The sequence below is a fragment of the Palaemon carinicauda genome, chromosome 13 (genome assembly GCF_036898095.1).
Source record: "Palaemon carinicauda isolate YSFRI2023 chromosome 13, ASM3689809v2, whole genome shotgun sequence".
NCBI lineage: Eukaryota > Metazoa > Arthropoda > Malacostraca > Decapoda > Palaemonidae > Palaemon > Palaemon carinicauda.
Window position 1 is genome coordinate 56,724,283 of NC_090737.1, and position 16,489 is coordinate 56,740,771.

General features: G+C 36.1%; 1 long non-coding RNA gene across 1 annotated transcript in view; it reads left to right on the plus strand.

Annotated features, from left to right (window-relative positions):
- LOC137651951 (uncharacterized) overlaps nt 1-16,179 on the plus strand; it is a 35,992-nt gene extending 19,813 nt beyond the window's left edge. The window contains exons 2-3 of the long non-coding RNA XR_011046140.1: nt 4,004-4,218; nt 15,811-16,179. This is a non-coding gene — a long non-coding RNA (uncharacterized lncRNA). The remainder of the gene's footprint in view (nt 1-4,003; nt 4,219-15,810) is intronic.
- The last annotated feature ends 310 nt before the right edge of the window (nt 16,180-16,489 follow it).

Here is a 16,489-nt window from a genome sequence, read left to right on the forward strand (position 1 = left end):
CTTATATATTGTCGTCTGGGAGTTGCGTAATTTCTCAGATCCGGTACTATTAAAGTATACTAGATTGATGTAAAACCAAACAGGTGAGTTTGAAACTCCGGAGATTCTATAATTTGCCAGCTGTAATATATATATATATATATATATATATATATATATATATATATATATATATATATATATATATATATATATATATGTATATATATATGTATATATATATGTATATATATATATATATATGTATATATATATATATATATATATATATATGTATATATATATATATATATATATATATATATATATATACATATATATATATATATACACATATATATATATATATATATATATATATATATATATATATATATATATATATACATAAAACTGTCCAAATATAAATGAAGATCTTAGTGTTCTTCAAATAGTAATACTCCCGCCATTATGCGAATGGAAATGACTTACATCATCCTGTGGGATTAGACTGTGTTATAACATGTCCAATTAAGACTTCAGCTTCCTACCTCCAAAAGTACTTGCGTTCCTCGTTAGCTTGTACAACAGCTAATTAAGGCTTTATATTTTCACTCGGGTGTCGTGGCCTTTGTTTGGGATTTATTTTTACTCATAATTCTTTTTATCCATTAAGATGGCATTACGATGATTTTCTAATTTATATTTCCTGAATTTTTATATAAAACTTTCTAATTCATGAGAAGCCATATCATCAGAAAAAAATTAGAACTTCCAATCTTTTTTTATGGTCAATAGTTTTTATTATGAAAATTATGTCCAAATGAATTCTCGATGTTGAGGGAAATTATTTTTCAGGGAAATGATTTACCTCCCCTTTGATTATTACTTATCACTTTTCTCGATTATCTTTTTCTTTAATGTAAGTTATTCGCTGGGGCTATTCCATAATTACAAAATGGCAAATGTTATATAAGAAATATACTTAGATGGCAAATGGTATTGGTTGAACTTCCCCTAAGTAGATTTAAGGAAATTAGTTATCTATACATTGTACCACAATTCTGTTGAGTGGGAAGGTGAAATCGGATATTCTGTCATCTTGTATTCTAAAGAACCTAAAATTGTACACAGTTTAAGATAGTTAAAAATGATCCTGTTATTAGCGAGTAGTAAAAGTCAAGAAATCCTCTTAATACTTAGCATTTAATCCTTTCTTGTGTCCTAGTATACACTTCAATGCTTTCGGTTTATCGCTCCCTTTGTGTATTAAAATTTCCTCGTTTTCTTTTCTCGCCATTTTAGGGAGTTGAGGAATATCACAGAAAACAAATTAATCTTCAATATGTTTTTCATTACCATTGAGTAGATGTATGTTCACCCATCTTTTGTTATCTGTTATCTCAGTTGCAAATCTCCGATATTTTAGTAATTATTATTAGGATTCGAGAGCAGAGTCAGCGATTTCATATATACAAGACAGATGGCCGTTAATAATGGCTTATCTCTTCAGATTACCATAATTTATAACTCAGAGAATTTCGCCTGGAATTTACCTTGGATCGTAAATATGATTGATCTGCCTAGTCTATTTATATCACAGACTGCCAATAGAAAGTGTGAATATGTTCATCAGGAAGCTCAGTCAATGTGGAGACGCTGTGATTTAATTTTTGATGCCATGATCTTAACAACTGTAAAGGGTAAATGATCTCTACCGGAACAAAGTAAGTAAGGCACAAATAAATGTTTAGAGATCTCACATCTGCACGATATATGCAAAAGTCCATGTCTTTTTTTTTTTCCTCAAGACCAAGACGGGCTTTAGGGAGGGGAGGGGTGTGAGGGCAATAGGATATATTGATTAAGGTGTCTGATCTATGTGAACACAAAGAAAAGTAATGTCATGTGCAAGTGAAATTCTGACGCGACCTGACCCAAAATAAATTATAACCGTGTTCGGGTCTCTGACGATCTCAATGATAAAATGGTATTCTGGAGAGCAATTCAACTATATACTCCAGTATCTTGTTCTCTTCTTATTTCTTTATAAGGAGAGAATAATATTCCTTTGGTTTTCATGACTCTCCCAAAATCATAGTACCTTATTTTGGTATGGAACGCTGTTAATGAATTTCAATATAATTTAGTCATTGAAATATCAAGATCAACCAATGCCTCTTAAACTGTGCATCACAACGTAATATGTGAAGAGAATTATGGCATCATTATTAAAGAAAAATTATATTTCGTTACATTTTTATGAATTTCATGTTTTGTAGGAAAGATCGTGGTGTCTAATTATATCGATTCATAAAACAGCGTTTGATGATGAGTATGTGATTCTGAATATAACATTTTTTTTTCATATTTTTTTTTTTTGCAACTTTATGATCGTTTTCAATGGATTGATTTGCTTAACTAACCACTCTTCCTTTTGTCTACCAAAGTGTGAGGTCATACACTGAACCAAGAGTCATGGGCATTAGGGTCAGGTTACGGTGCTGGGTGGAGGTTGGAGTAAATCTGCCTAGAGCAAATATGTGTTTAAAATTTTTAAAATCATGGATAAGTGAACAGGGGTTTTATTGGTTAGTTAAGACATAGTATCCAGAGTTAGGTTAGGATCTATACTAATAGTAATATTTCCCAATATATTTCTTGGTTCCGTAAATCAGGTTGTATTATGAGTGTAATAACGGGTGGATGACGAAAGATATCCTTTTTTAGTGAGACCAAGCACCTAGGAATTTAGTGTGCCAGGTTGGATTGGATTGAATCATTCATTTCATTATCTCCACCAACGAAGCTGGAAAGATATTATATTTTACCCCATATTTGTATGTTTGTGTGTTTGTGTGTTTGTTGGTTTGTTTCCGTGTTTCTTTGTGAGCAGCTTCCAGGCCAAAATTCTAAATCGTAGAGTAATTAAATTTGCAGGAATTAACTATTATGCAATAAGCTAGAAATAAAAAAAAATGGATGATCAAGGTCAAAGTTATATGTCAAGGTCAAGAAAAGTGTCTAATTCACGTAATCAGCCATAAGTTGGACATCTTTGTTATAAAGACTTCCAACGTGGTTCATATTTGAGCGCATGAAAATCCACGCCACTTAAAACATGATAAGGTCAAAGGTCAATGTCATAGTTGAGTTAAAAGGTGAGAAATATGCACTCATGGTGGAGATCTACGCTATACTGAGTGCCCCTCTAGTTATATATATGCTTCACCTATCTCAAAAACATGACTTTCCACTGAGGAAAACCTTTTATTCCTGACATAATATGTCTGTGAACAGCAAATGAACATTTCGATATATAAATTTTTTTATAGATTCAAGGACTTAGCCCTCACTGTCTATAGTGAAAAAAAATGTAGCTTTTAAGAACAATAACACAATAGCAAACCAACTGTTATTTCTCTCATAAAATCACTAATGTTGGTACACGTTCAGGGACATATTATGAAAAATTTTGTGTATGGAAAAACTTGCGATTGTGCCTTGTCCCTTCTTTAACAACATGGAATATATGTCATTGTATTTTTTTTTTTTTAGTTTTCCTATGAGTAATAAATACACCATAAGATGTGCAACTAATATTGAAAATACAACTAACGTTATTGTTGTTGATTTATTTGAGTTCTTTTATTTACCTCCGACAACAAAGTTGGAAGGATGTTATGTTTTTGCCTCTGTGTGTTTGGGAGTGCGTTTGTTTGTCAACAGCTTCTAGGACAAAAATTTAATCGTAAATAATGAAATTTGCAAGGATTAAGTTATGTTAAAAAAAAAATGGAAATTATTAAATTTTGGAAGGTCTAGGTTAATGTCACGTATAATTCAGATAAATGCCAAAAAAATTAACTAATGTAAATGCGCGGGAAGTTAGGCGGCAGTTGCCGACCTATGAACTCGTCACCCCGACCCTTGGGCAGTGTGGAAAAGTTTCAACTTCTTCCCTCTTAGTTCGATATATGCTGACCCAAGCACACATCTACTGAATCTGTTTCCATATCAACAGGTACAACGAGCTGAAGGGATGTAGGGTGAGAACTGGTAGACTGATTCGGTTGCATCACCTTCCACCGCTACCCCGAGGCGAGACAAGCCCTCAGACCCCCACACGGTGTGCGGGGAATAAGAACAGCTGGGAAGACAAGATTACTCCAGTCGAATATGAGTTATGTTCAAGTCCGATTCATGAGTGGGCAACCCTCAATAGAACCAGCTGCCATGGTAAGCTTCCCTCAGCCTTGGCTGGCACTAGACGCCAATAACATGTTTTTTTGTTTCTTTTGTAGTAACAATCTTGTTTATATAAATGTCTCCCCGTAAGTCCGCTCTCCCCGTGTGCCTGTAATATATGTGCTATGTAATCACCAAGATTTAAAGTTCTAATTCACTCGCTTTGAAGAAGATTTCTGCTCATACTTCTGTGAAAATTAACTCAGACAATACATTCTCTTACGATGTAAAAGTCATCTATTTCACCGTCTCTCATCATTTATCATTTAATCTCTTCACACCTAGTTCAAAATTGGTGGCTTTACGGTAGGATAAAGAGGATGAAATGTAAATGTAATAATGAGCAAAATACCGAGTGCCGCAGCTACCAAAATCTGACTTAGACGTGAAGAAATAAGAAAAAAAGAATGACACACGAGGAGCAAGAAAGAGACATCTCGGGATAAGAGGAAAGGAAAAACTTGAAAGGAAATGCAATTAAAAAGCATAAAAAAGAAGAAAAGTACGAATGGGTGCCCTAAGAAAAATTAAGATGAACATGCTGCTATGATGTCGAGAATAGTAGCAGCTAGGACTGGTGGCATGAACCAGTCACCCTCGGATGACCCGCAGGGAAGAAACCTTAGCCCCCTTCCACCGAGACGGGCAGGTCGGAACAGATGACGCCAAAGGAAGGAAACCTATGGGAAGAAACACACTTATCCCCGAGAGGACGACACGACAGTGTTTCTGTGGGAAAAGAAGACGGTACACACGCATGTACGCCCAAAATTGCCTTTTTGTTCAGTGTCCTGTTGCGAGAGCAACAGCATCAAAACTCATCATGCAAAATGGCGGGCCAGGACTCTTCTAGAAGCAGTTGGGATGCTTCTAACTATGGAGGACTTCGTTGTCGAATCAACAGCAGCGGGTGTCTTGACAGACTTGGTGCGCCCACAAAGACCAAGGCCGACCAAGAAAATTGGAAAAGGTCCCAAACAGCAACTGTAGGACGAGTGACCCAAGGCGACCCACAGCAATCAATCCACACCTAAGCTAAGTAATGTGGTACAAAATCTGTATTTTTGTGGTTAACGAATACATTTTAGGATATTGTAAAAATGTGTAGAGTAACGAAGTTGTGATTCTGCTTTCTTCACGTAATATCAAAGTAAAACCAAAGAAGACTAGTTTTGATTTAAGAAAGTATCTAGTTGAATAAGATGTTTTCAGTGTAAAAGCCTCATGTAAAGGTGTTTTTTTTTCTTAAAAGAAAAAAAATGGTATTAATTTGTTAGCTGTGTGGATAAATAAGAAATTGCTCTTTACACTAGGTAAACTGTGAATTTTTATTGAATAGTTTTTTTGGTGTAAAGTAGTTTTTCTTGTTTTCTAAGACCTCCGTTGTCAAACGTGTTAAATGTGTTTGTTGGAAAAATATAGACAAATGTTGAAACAATTCTGTGTTAACAATGATAACAGTTATTCAATTCGAGAGAAGAAATTTTTCAGTCATAAATAAAATGTAGTAAGTTTGTGAATTCAGTGATAAGACGTAGTTTATGAAGTTTTCTATGATGTCCTTTTTGAATATGTACATAGTAAAATTATAGACAAAGGAGTATAAAACGGATTTTGAGCAAAGCGAAAAATCTATTTTTGGGTGAGATGGCCATGACGTCCTAATGGAAGGTTCCTATAGTAGCTTCCCAAGGGTATATATGACTACAGTGATATTCCCAGAGAATCAAACCAAAGGTTTCACAGAATTCTAACTTCTGGCACGAGTACCCTTAAGATTACTCTTAAGGGTATTGTATATAATCAGGGGACGTATTCTTGACCCGCCACATGACAATCTGCACCCTGAATAGCCTTTACGCTTCGAGGGGGATACGTGGCAGAATTAGAAGGGTAGCTGCAATAGAGGTTACCCTGGTTCCCCCTACTACTATCGTATCACAACCGTGCCATCTCCCTCTGGCGGTCATTCCTTTATTTGTAGCGACTCGCTATGGTGGTGTTCCCTGTTGATCTGACATTTTCGATCGATTTCTAGGAATCTTTATGCTTCCTAGAGCTTCTTTCTCCATCCAGAAAGTTGAGTATTTATTCTTCACAATATGTATTTTAGTTCCAGCCTCATAATGAAATTAGTGTAATTATTGTGTTTGGATCTATGCTGGTCACCGGTGTCGCCATATGCGCCGTCGTTCATTGGGCATATGTTATTTAGTTAGCAGAACGACATTTCCGGTTTAAATAGCATTAATTGCTATCATGAAAGCTATTTAGGCATTTTATATTGTAGAGATATTTATATGCATAATTTTCCCTTTTTCTGTGTCGATCGTATATGTCAGAGTTTTGGTGATTTTAGGTAACCGAGATCTCGCCTTGTCTAGGTAACCCAACCTAGACAACATATACTTTCAACATTTCCCCGGTTACCCTTGTGTATCGGTTATCATTCATTGGAGATTGATATCTCCTGAAATTATATTAGCCGTTACTAGTCTCGAATAGAGATTTATGGGTAATCTCTCTTCCCTTCGAGAGTAGCCTTAGGCTACCACTCTCTGCGTCGGCCTTGAATTTCGAATTCAGGCATGACTAGCCAAGAGTTTTTTCTGTCTCATCCCTTAACCGTAGACGGCAAGTTTTGGGATTCGATCAGAACCTCAGAGTATTTTGTCTTTTGTCGGCAGTCGGTCGGCGGGGTGATTGCATTCCCCTGCCGGCTGAGCTGCCGGCATAGGAGGCTAGCCCTCCCTAGATTACACCTGAAGTGGTTGCATGATGCCGTCACCTTCTCCCTGTGGTCTAGTAGACTAGTCCTATGCTCGCAGACCCCAGGCTGTAGAGAGTATCTCTTGTGGCCTAGGATGGCGCCGGCATTGGAACTCTGTTTCTCCCTTGTTGAGAGGAATGGCATGGACTGTCATCCCCTTAACTGTATTAGCACCTCCTAAGCTGGAGAATAGAAGATTCTCACTAAATTAGGTACATTGATAATTTGGGAACCTTGTGTCGCAATATTTGTTCTTACATTACACACCGTATTGTCGATTAGTAGCTTAATTAGTTGGTTACGAGATGTTTTAAAATAAAGTGTTCAACTGTTGTTTGTCTGGTTTTGTCTAAATAATTTCTTGATTAATGAAGATGAGTTTATAACTTAATAACTGAAGTAGTTTCAGTTGCCAACAGGTGTTAAGTAATTAGTAATCTGTTACGTGGGCAATTTAAAGATCTTGCATCTAACTTTTCTAGTTACAGTGTTTCATAAGTGATTTTCTTTTCTGTTCGGTCTGAGTCATGACACTATGCATTGTTAACGAATTATTTTAAGTAAGAAATGTCAAATGATTTAACAGGGAACATAAAGGTATCTTAGATTAAAAAGTCGACTGCTTTGAGTTGAAATGAAAATTAAGGAAGTGAATGGAGAGTGAGAGAATTCCCTTAGTTTATCGTTATGACGTCATAGCTACTGTTGAAGAGCTCATCTTCAATAAGAGTTTTTTTCTGAAAAGAAATTTAAGATTCTGACAAGTAACCTAATTTCCTTTGACTTAAAAGTCAGAATTAAGATTAAGTCTTTGTTTTATGACTCCTTAAAGGGTTGAATTTGGGAAAAATTGTGACAAGTAAGGAATTGGTTGTTATCAGGTGATAACTGGCATTGTGTTAAAAAAAGGAAGAAGAACACTTAGGTTTGTCCATTTCTTTAAATCGCGAGAACAAACAAGTGATATGAATAATTTGAGAAATGACGAACAAGTTGCCGTAGAATTTTTCGGTTTGTGTCAAGGAATATAGTAAATGTGTGGTATGTTGTACGAACAGATATGTATGACATAGTAATTTCAAGAAGTTGTAATAGAAGTTAGGAGTTAGTGATTCAGAATGTTATGTTTCAGCAATAATCGCTCCCCCCCCCACCCCTTAACAACTTGCTGAACGACACTATAGAACCATTTAAAAACAATAAGGAATTCAGAAAACAAAAGATAACCTAAATTTTTGTCTTTGCTTTTAAAAACATACTAGCCGAACGTTCGTTATAGCCATGTGACAAATGAAAGCTAAACACCATGTCAGCATAGTCCTTGAGTGACGCCCTGTATTTAAAAACACAGCCTGGTATAGCATTAAACTCTGATTTTCTGAGACAGAGAACGCAATAAAGACAACTGATGATTTCAGGAATAAGGGATATTCCAAGATACATTAGGTGATAAATATATCATGTGATGAGTTTTTAAGCATAAGTATGCTCATAACTTGCCAGGGCTCCAGCTGCCCGTTGAGATACTACCACTAAAAAGGTATTGGATCCTTTGACTGGTCAGACAGTAATGCATTGACTCCCTCTCTATGGTTACAGCTTATCTTTTCTTTGCCTACACTTACTCAGAATAGTCTGGCCTATTCTTTACATATTCTCGTCTTTCCTCATACACCTGACAACAATGAGATACTAAACACTTCTTCGCCCTAGGGGTTAATTACTGTACTGCAATTTGTTCAGTGTACTTTCCTCTTGGTAAGGGTAGAAGAGACTCTTTAGCTATGAAAAGCAGCTCTTCTAGGAGAAAGACACTAAAAAATTAAACCATTGTTCTCTAGTCTTGGGTAGTACCATAGCCTCTGTACCATGGTCTTCCACTGTCTTGGGTTAGAGTTCTCTTGCTTGAGGGTACACTCGGGCACACTATTCTATCTTATTATTTTTTTTTCATCCTCTTGTTTTTTGAAATGGTGTGTTGGGGAGGCTTAATAGAAGGGCCATGGATACCTGGTGGTTTATCAAGAGGTTGTCTTTTCCTTTTCTGATTCTTTTCCTTCTTAAAACCATCCTTACTGTCTTCCCTTCAGTTGAAGTAGCTATCCTGGAGGGCATTTAGCACTTGCTTGGTGTATCGGCTCCTCTATGTTGACCAGTTTTTCCAACTTTTTTACTATAGTCTATGGGTTTCATCAATCACTTTATCTATAATTCTCTACATATTGCTTTTGTTATAATTCTTGTTAATGTAGTTTTTAGGTATGTTGTATATTTTCTATTAGTATTAATTCTTATATTGTCCTGAGACATTGAGCAAAATTGTGGACCAGTACGTGCTAGATTTCGTCAATGTCGTCTTCTGTATTGCAATATTCGTGGTCTTCATACAAATATTCAAGACCTTACAGTTGCGTCCAGACAGTATGATATTCTTTTGTGCTAAGAAACTTTGGATTATAATATGAGGCCCTCATCTGAGTTCCGTATAACTGGTTTTAAGAAGCCAATAATGTTGAAGTCTGATGCAATCCTTAGGGCCAGGAGAATGGTGGTGTATATTAGGACTGAGTACCCTACTTCTCATAAGTCCTGCTATCAATGTGGATGTCATGAGATTCAGGTAATAAAAGTTTGGGGAAGGCATAACAACTTTTATTTGTGTTCCATTTACCGGAATCCAGACATGGATGATTATATCTTCGATTGTCTTATTACCATTATGGCTAAGATACAAGAAGATGATAGGAAGGCTTCTTTTGTCTTTGTTAGTGATTTTAATGGTCACCATAGGGAGTGGTTAAGTTCTATCTCTCCTACCGATCGCCATGGTTAAGAGCTTTAGACTTTGCCTCGGCATCAGGCTGTGAGCAAATCATAAATGAAGCTACTCACAGGTCTGGTAATTACTTGGACCTCGTATTCACTGAATCCCCTGGCGTTATAAATAGTAAGGTTGGTTCTCCACTCAGGACATCTGATCATGCCTTGATTTCATTAGTAGTGAAGACTGAGCAGCTTGTCCCTGATATATCATACTCTTGTAAAATTTATATGAAATCCCCAGCAGACTGGAATTGGATTTTGCATTATCTTTTGTGCTTGAATTGGTCATAATTATATAGTAGTGTAGATCCTGTTGTCCCTTTGAATGAGAATCTAGTCAACATAATTGATAGGCGTATCACTTCTCGTGTGCTAAGGTACCGAGTGAAGGACAAACCGTGGTTCAATGATGATTGTAGACATGCTTATTTGGAAAATCAGGAGGCCTATCATCTTTGGAAGGGTAACAGATCAGATTTAACCTGGAACAACTATACTCAGCTTCGAGCTTTTGGTCAGAGAGTTTATGCCTCAACTGAAAAGGAGTACAATTTAACCATAAAAGAAACCTTTTCTGGTACAACTCAGGAATATAAATGGTGGTCTACCCTTAAATCTGCACTCTTTTGTGTAGATGCAACAGTTCCTCCTTTACTTAAACCAGATGGCTCAGTCACTCACTGTCCAAAGGCAAAGGCAACCCAGTTGGCTGATGTTTTTGACAGTAAACAGAGTAATGAAAAACTTTAACTTCCTCATTCCTGTTTTCCTGAGGCTAAACAAACTAGTTTAGCTTTTCGATCTCGTGAGATTAAAGCTCTGTTGATGGACCTTGATGCTTATGGAGGTGTAGACCCAAATGGGATTTTTCCTTTGTTTTTTATAAAAACCGCAGATTTCTCAGCTCCAAAGTTATCTGTTATTTTGCGCAAGTTAGCAAGAAGAGGAGCTTTTAGCTCTTGTTGGAAAATTGGTAATATTACTCCTCTATGTAAATGTGTTTGTGGTAGCTCAAGTCCCATTGATTACCGCCCAATTTCCATATCTCCCATATTATCTAAAGTTTTTGAACGTCTTCTGGCAAAACGTCTTAATAGGTTTGCTGAAGGTAATCATCTATTCTCTATTCTGCAATTTGGTTTTTGTAAAGGCCTTGAAGCATGTGATGCCCTTCTTACAATCTCCAATGCTGAACAGCAATCCCTTGATTGTGGTCAGGAAGTTTTTATGATTGGTCTTGATTTTAGTGCTGCCTTTGACCGTGTTAATAATGAAGTCCCTTGTTTTCAAACTCAAACAGTTAGGAGTGGGTAGGTCGTTTCTTAGCATTATTATTGACTTTTTAAGTAATAGATCTGAAAGAGTTTTTGTTGATGGACACCATAGTGTGTATAGGAATGTGATATCCGGTGTTCCACAGGGTAGTGTTCTTGTCCCATTACTTTTCATACTATATACACATGACATGTGGTTTGGCCTGAAAAACAAGCTTGTTGCATATGCAGATGATGCTACTCTCTTTGCATCAATTCCATCCCCTGAATGTAGATCTGGAGTTGGTGAATCCCCTAATAGAGATTTAGCTAAAATTAGTGCATGGTGCAAATTATGGGCTATGAAGTTGAATCCTAATAAAACTCAAAGTATGATTGTAAGTAGGCCAAGGATGGTGGCACCTCAACATCCAGATCTCAGTATTTATAATGTTTCTTCAAATTTGTATGACTCTTTTAAAATTTTAGGTGTAATTCTCGACAGCAAATTTACTTTTGAGAAACACATTAGGTCTGTGTCTTCTTCAATTGCACAAAAAAAAAATGGCTTATTGAGAAAGTCTTACAAGATTCTTGGTGATCAATCTATTCTGAAGAAGTGTTTTAATTCTTTCATTCTACCTTGTTTTAAGTATTGTTCTCCTGTCTGGCGTTTAGCTGCTGATTCTTATCTTAATTTATTGGAATGAAACTTACGGTCTATTAAATTTCTTATTCCTGATCTAGATATTAATCTTTGGCACCGTCGTTCAATTAGTTCATTATGCATGTTGCATAAGATTTTTCATAACCTCTGACCATACTTTACATTCAGATCTCCCTGGACAATTCTATCCTGTTCGTAATACTAGGCAGGCAGTTATTTTTAATAGCCAGGCCTTCTCCATCATGAGGCTCAATACTACACAGTATTTTAGAAGTTTTATTCCAGCTGTTACCAAATTGTGGAATGATATTTCTAATCGGGTAGTTGAATCAGTAGAACTTCAAAAGTTCAAAGTTGGAGCAAATGTTTTTATGTTGACCAGGCTGGCATGAGTCATTTTATAGTTTATATATGACATTTCGGTTTTTGACGTTATTAATAGTTTATATAAGACATATCTGTCTTTAAGTTGTTACTGTTTGCATGAATCATTTTATAGTTTATATATGACATTTCGGTTTTTGACGTTATTAATAATTTATATAGGACATATCTGTTTTTACGTTGTTACTGTTTTTTTAGAATGATTTATTGTTAATTTATTCTCATCATTTATTTATTTTCTTATTTCCTTTTCTCACTGGGCTATTTTTTCCCTATTGGAGCCCTTGGGCTTATAGCATCTTGCTCTTCCAGCTAGGGTTGTAGCTTGGCTAATAATAATAATAGTAATGATAATAATAATAATGAAATGTTTGACATTAAGGGGATCGTTTTACCAGGATAAACTTAGATTTAAAAGAGTAAAATATAAAATAGTGTTAGAAAAGAAAAAACATTCTTGTGTCAAATTATAACGAGAAAGGAGATTTTCATTGTAATTCGGTGATTTGGTGAATCAATAAGAAAAAGACGATTAATTTTACGGCTTTATGACAGTATTAGAGACTTTAGTTAAAGTGAACATGTAATTTTCTGTTCTGTTGTTTTCTGTTTATGTGGTTCGTTTATACCGTAATGCCCTGTTTCATGTCAAATTTAAGGACGTAATTGTAAAGTTTTGAGCTCAAGCTTGATTTTTTTTTTTTTTTTTTTTTTGCCACACCATAGTTAGTTCTTTCTGATTTTTCATCTATAAGGTCTGTACTAGATAAATAATGTCAGAATATTACAAGATTTGTGTAAGAATTTTGTGAATATCAGTTACAGTGTGAAAGAATTTAATTGAATCTGAACTGTCATTCGCTATGCTGTCCTTTGGGAAAGATTTTGGCAAAATGAGAGGCAGCTGATTCGACTCTAGTAAGTCTGTGTGAAGAATTGTGTTTTCATAAAATCGTGAGTGTAAGTATACAAAAATCGCAGAGAGAGAGAGAGAGAGAGAGAGAGAGAGAGAGAGAGAGAGAGAGAGAGAGAGAGAGAGAGAGAGAGAGAATGCACACGCGCAAGAGCGGTGTCAATGTGTTCGTAGAATGAAATAAAATATTGGAAAAACTAAGTGAGAAATTATTTCTTTGTCTTAGAGTGTCAGAAATTTGTGAGATAGTTCTGTGGAAAGTTAAGAAAGGAAGATAGGATTAAGTCACAATATTCTTATCCTGATTGGTTTACTGAATCAGTTATTGCTACCTATTCTTAAGAGAGTTAGGCTTATGCTGGATGTGTTTCTTTAAGTAGCCATGCAAATTGGAGTATGTATGTGCTTTAGTTATTCGTTATTTCACCCGTTGTGAGTAAAACAGATAGAATGGTTTGTCCCTTAAATACTTCAGGGAAGTAAAAGGTTTTCGTAAGTTGATTGGAGAAATTTTTCTTTTTCTAGTTAAACCTCTGTGACAGGCTATGAAGACTGCTATGCTCTGAATAAAGTTTAACGTAATTTGTGAGAAGTTTGACTTTAGCAAATTTATATGCTGTCCAGTTTGAACGTAGATTTACGTGTTACACCTTGTTGTAGTCAGTGTTGTTTGAGATTTAATGTAGATCTGATCGGAATCATTTCCCTATCCTTGATTGCACTAAGAAGTGCCAATTTCAAAATAGTTCTCTCTTATGTGCTGTTATTGCAAGAGCCTTTGTTTGCGTGATGTAATGCAAAATTGGATGAATAAATGTCCTAGAATAATTGTTGTTAATTTTCCTAGTTTGAGTATAAGCGAAAGAGATAAGACAACACAAAATAAGAGTATCAGAGTATTGCAAAATGTAAGGTAATGTAGGTAAGGTGAATGGGTCTATTGTGAAACTTGTGACAGAGAGCGTGTTTGCTGTCTCCGACACAAACGATGTGTCAACAGTTTGCCCAGTTTAGATTTGAGCGATTGGGCATCTGGAGAGTTAGAAACCATAGCCCCATGACGTGCAGTCATAACTTCCTTCTTGAAAGAAGGGTGAGCTTAGAGAGAGAGAGAGAGAGAGAGAGAGAGAGAGAGAGAGAGAGAGAGAGAGAGAAAGAAGATTTTCTGTACTTTGGCGTTGAGATGCCCTTAGAGATTTTTTTGTCCCCTGTTGTAAGTTGGCAGGTACAGATTAAAACTAGGGATTTTTGGACATTCCTGTTGTAGTTAAAGAGGGTTCACCTTTGTTTATTCACCGTCTGGTTGGAATGGTGTTCTGTTGCTGTTGTGACGCTTTTTGATGCCCTACCTGACTCCGGTTGAGGGGGAGAAAGGAGGCCAGATTCGTCATGCTGGCGAAACCTATCTCGGTAGAGGATGCTTTATTGCACTCAGAGTAAGATGCTTTGACGAGGACCACCTGCCAGAATTTGCGTATCACCAAATGAGTTGTACTAATATCCTTTTGTTGTTTTTGCATGGATACCTGCAGAAGCCTGCAGATGTGTTCCTAGTGGAGGAACAGAGCTTTGCCTGGTTATGATACTTTTTATTAGTATGATAGAGTTGGTTAACTGTTTGATGATGGTGTGGATTAATTTTTGATACAGCTGTTTGAAAATACTAAATTATGTGTCATTATGTTTAAAGATGTTTGAAGGTGATATTTTTTGTATATTATGGCTATACTCAGTAACTATTGTTGTCACTATTAGACAATGACTGTAATGGATCCAGGTATATCCAAGGGATACAAAGTATCTATGGGGAGTGAATGTTGAGGATATATGCACATGTGATGATGACTTTCCGAGGAATTGTTTTTTGTGAAACCTTTGTGTGTGTGTGTGTGTGTGTGTGTGTGTGTGTGTGTGTGTGTAATTTAGAGTCTTTTGTAAGTAATTATAATTTTTCATTAGGAGTATAATGACTGATTTCTTTGTGTTTACCAGTACTATATCTTCGATCTCTTTCACACTGAGAGTCCAATGAATGAGCAAGAATGTAGGATTGAAATATGAGGGCATTCAGTATCTTTGTATGATGACTGCATTCATTAATGGACTGTTGCATAAGCTGCAATAGATTTTTGCTGTCACTGTCCTCTATAATATGCTTTCTTGATAAATCATACAGTATTCATACATGTTCATATGTAAAGTATATGTATCCTGATTACAGACACTGTGTCGTGGATTGATGATTATTTTTTTTTCTTATTATTTTGAACATATGTTCACTTGTAATGATTGTTTTCAATGAATATGGTATGCAAGTTTCACTTTTTGTTGATAATTGTTCACCAGTTTCCATTTAGTGTGAGATGTGTAAATTATTGCATAGGAATTTCAAATCTTGTTGGGGGTGAGCAAAGCTTCCCGAGGATCGTGGAGACTTTGTTTTGAGTAGACTAATTTTCAGTGGAGTTTTATTTTGATTTGGTTTTCTGGAAAGTTGATGGCATTTCTTTCGCTCTTAAAGTAGATTTTAATTCTGTAAGGATAGAGGACGTGCCTTGAGTCTGGTGGAGGGGGATTTGTCACATATAATTTAGATAAATGCCAAAACCTTTAACTAATGTAAATGCGCAGGAAGTAGGGCGGTGATTGCCAACCTATGACCTCGTCTCCCCGATCCTTGGGCAGTGTGGGAAGCAGTTTCAGCCGTTTTCCTCTTCGTTTGATATCTGCTAACCTAAACACACGTCTAGTGAATCTGTTTCCATGTCAACAGGTACACCAGGGAGAAGGGATGTAGGGTGAGAACAAGTTTCATACGGTTGCATCACCTACCACCGTTACCCCGAGGCAAGGCAAGCCCTCAGACCCCCACTAATGTGCAGGGAAGAAGAACAGCTGGTAAGACAAGATTAGCCCAGTTGGGATACGAGTTATGTTCAAGTCCGAGTCGTGAGAGGGCAACACTCAATTGACCCACCTGCCATGGTAAACCTACTTTAGCTGGTATTAATATGCAAGGAGACATCCAATAACTACTTTTTTTGTTGCAACAATCTTATTTATATAACTATATCCCCATAAGTCAGCTCTCCCCGTGTGTGCCTGTAATTTACAAGTTAACTTCCTGTTCCAGTAATTTGAAAGTTAGTGAGAGACATTTCATCTATTATGTAATTCCCAAGATTTAAAGTTCCAATTCACTCACTTTGTAGAGGAATTCTGCTCATATTTCTGTGAAAATTAACTTAGACAATAAATCCTCTTATGATGTAAAATATCTCTAATTCACCACCTCTCATCATTTATTATTTAATTGTTCCACACCTAGTGACATCAAAGGTCAAGGTCATATTAAGCCATAAGTTTGGACATCATTGGCACAGAAACTTCACACTTGGTTCATATTTGAGTGTATGAAACCCATGCCAATTAATGCATGTTAAGGTCAATGG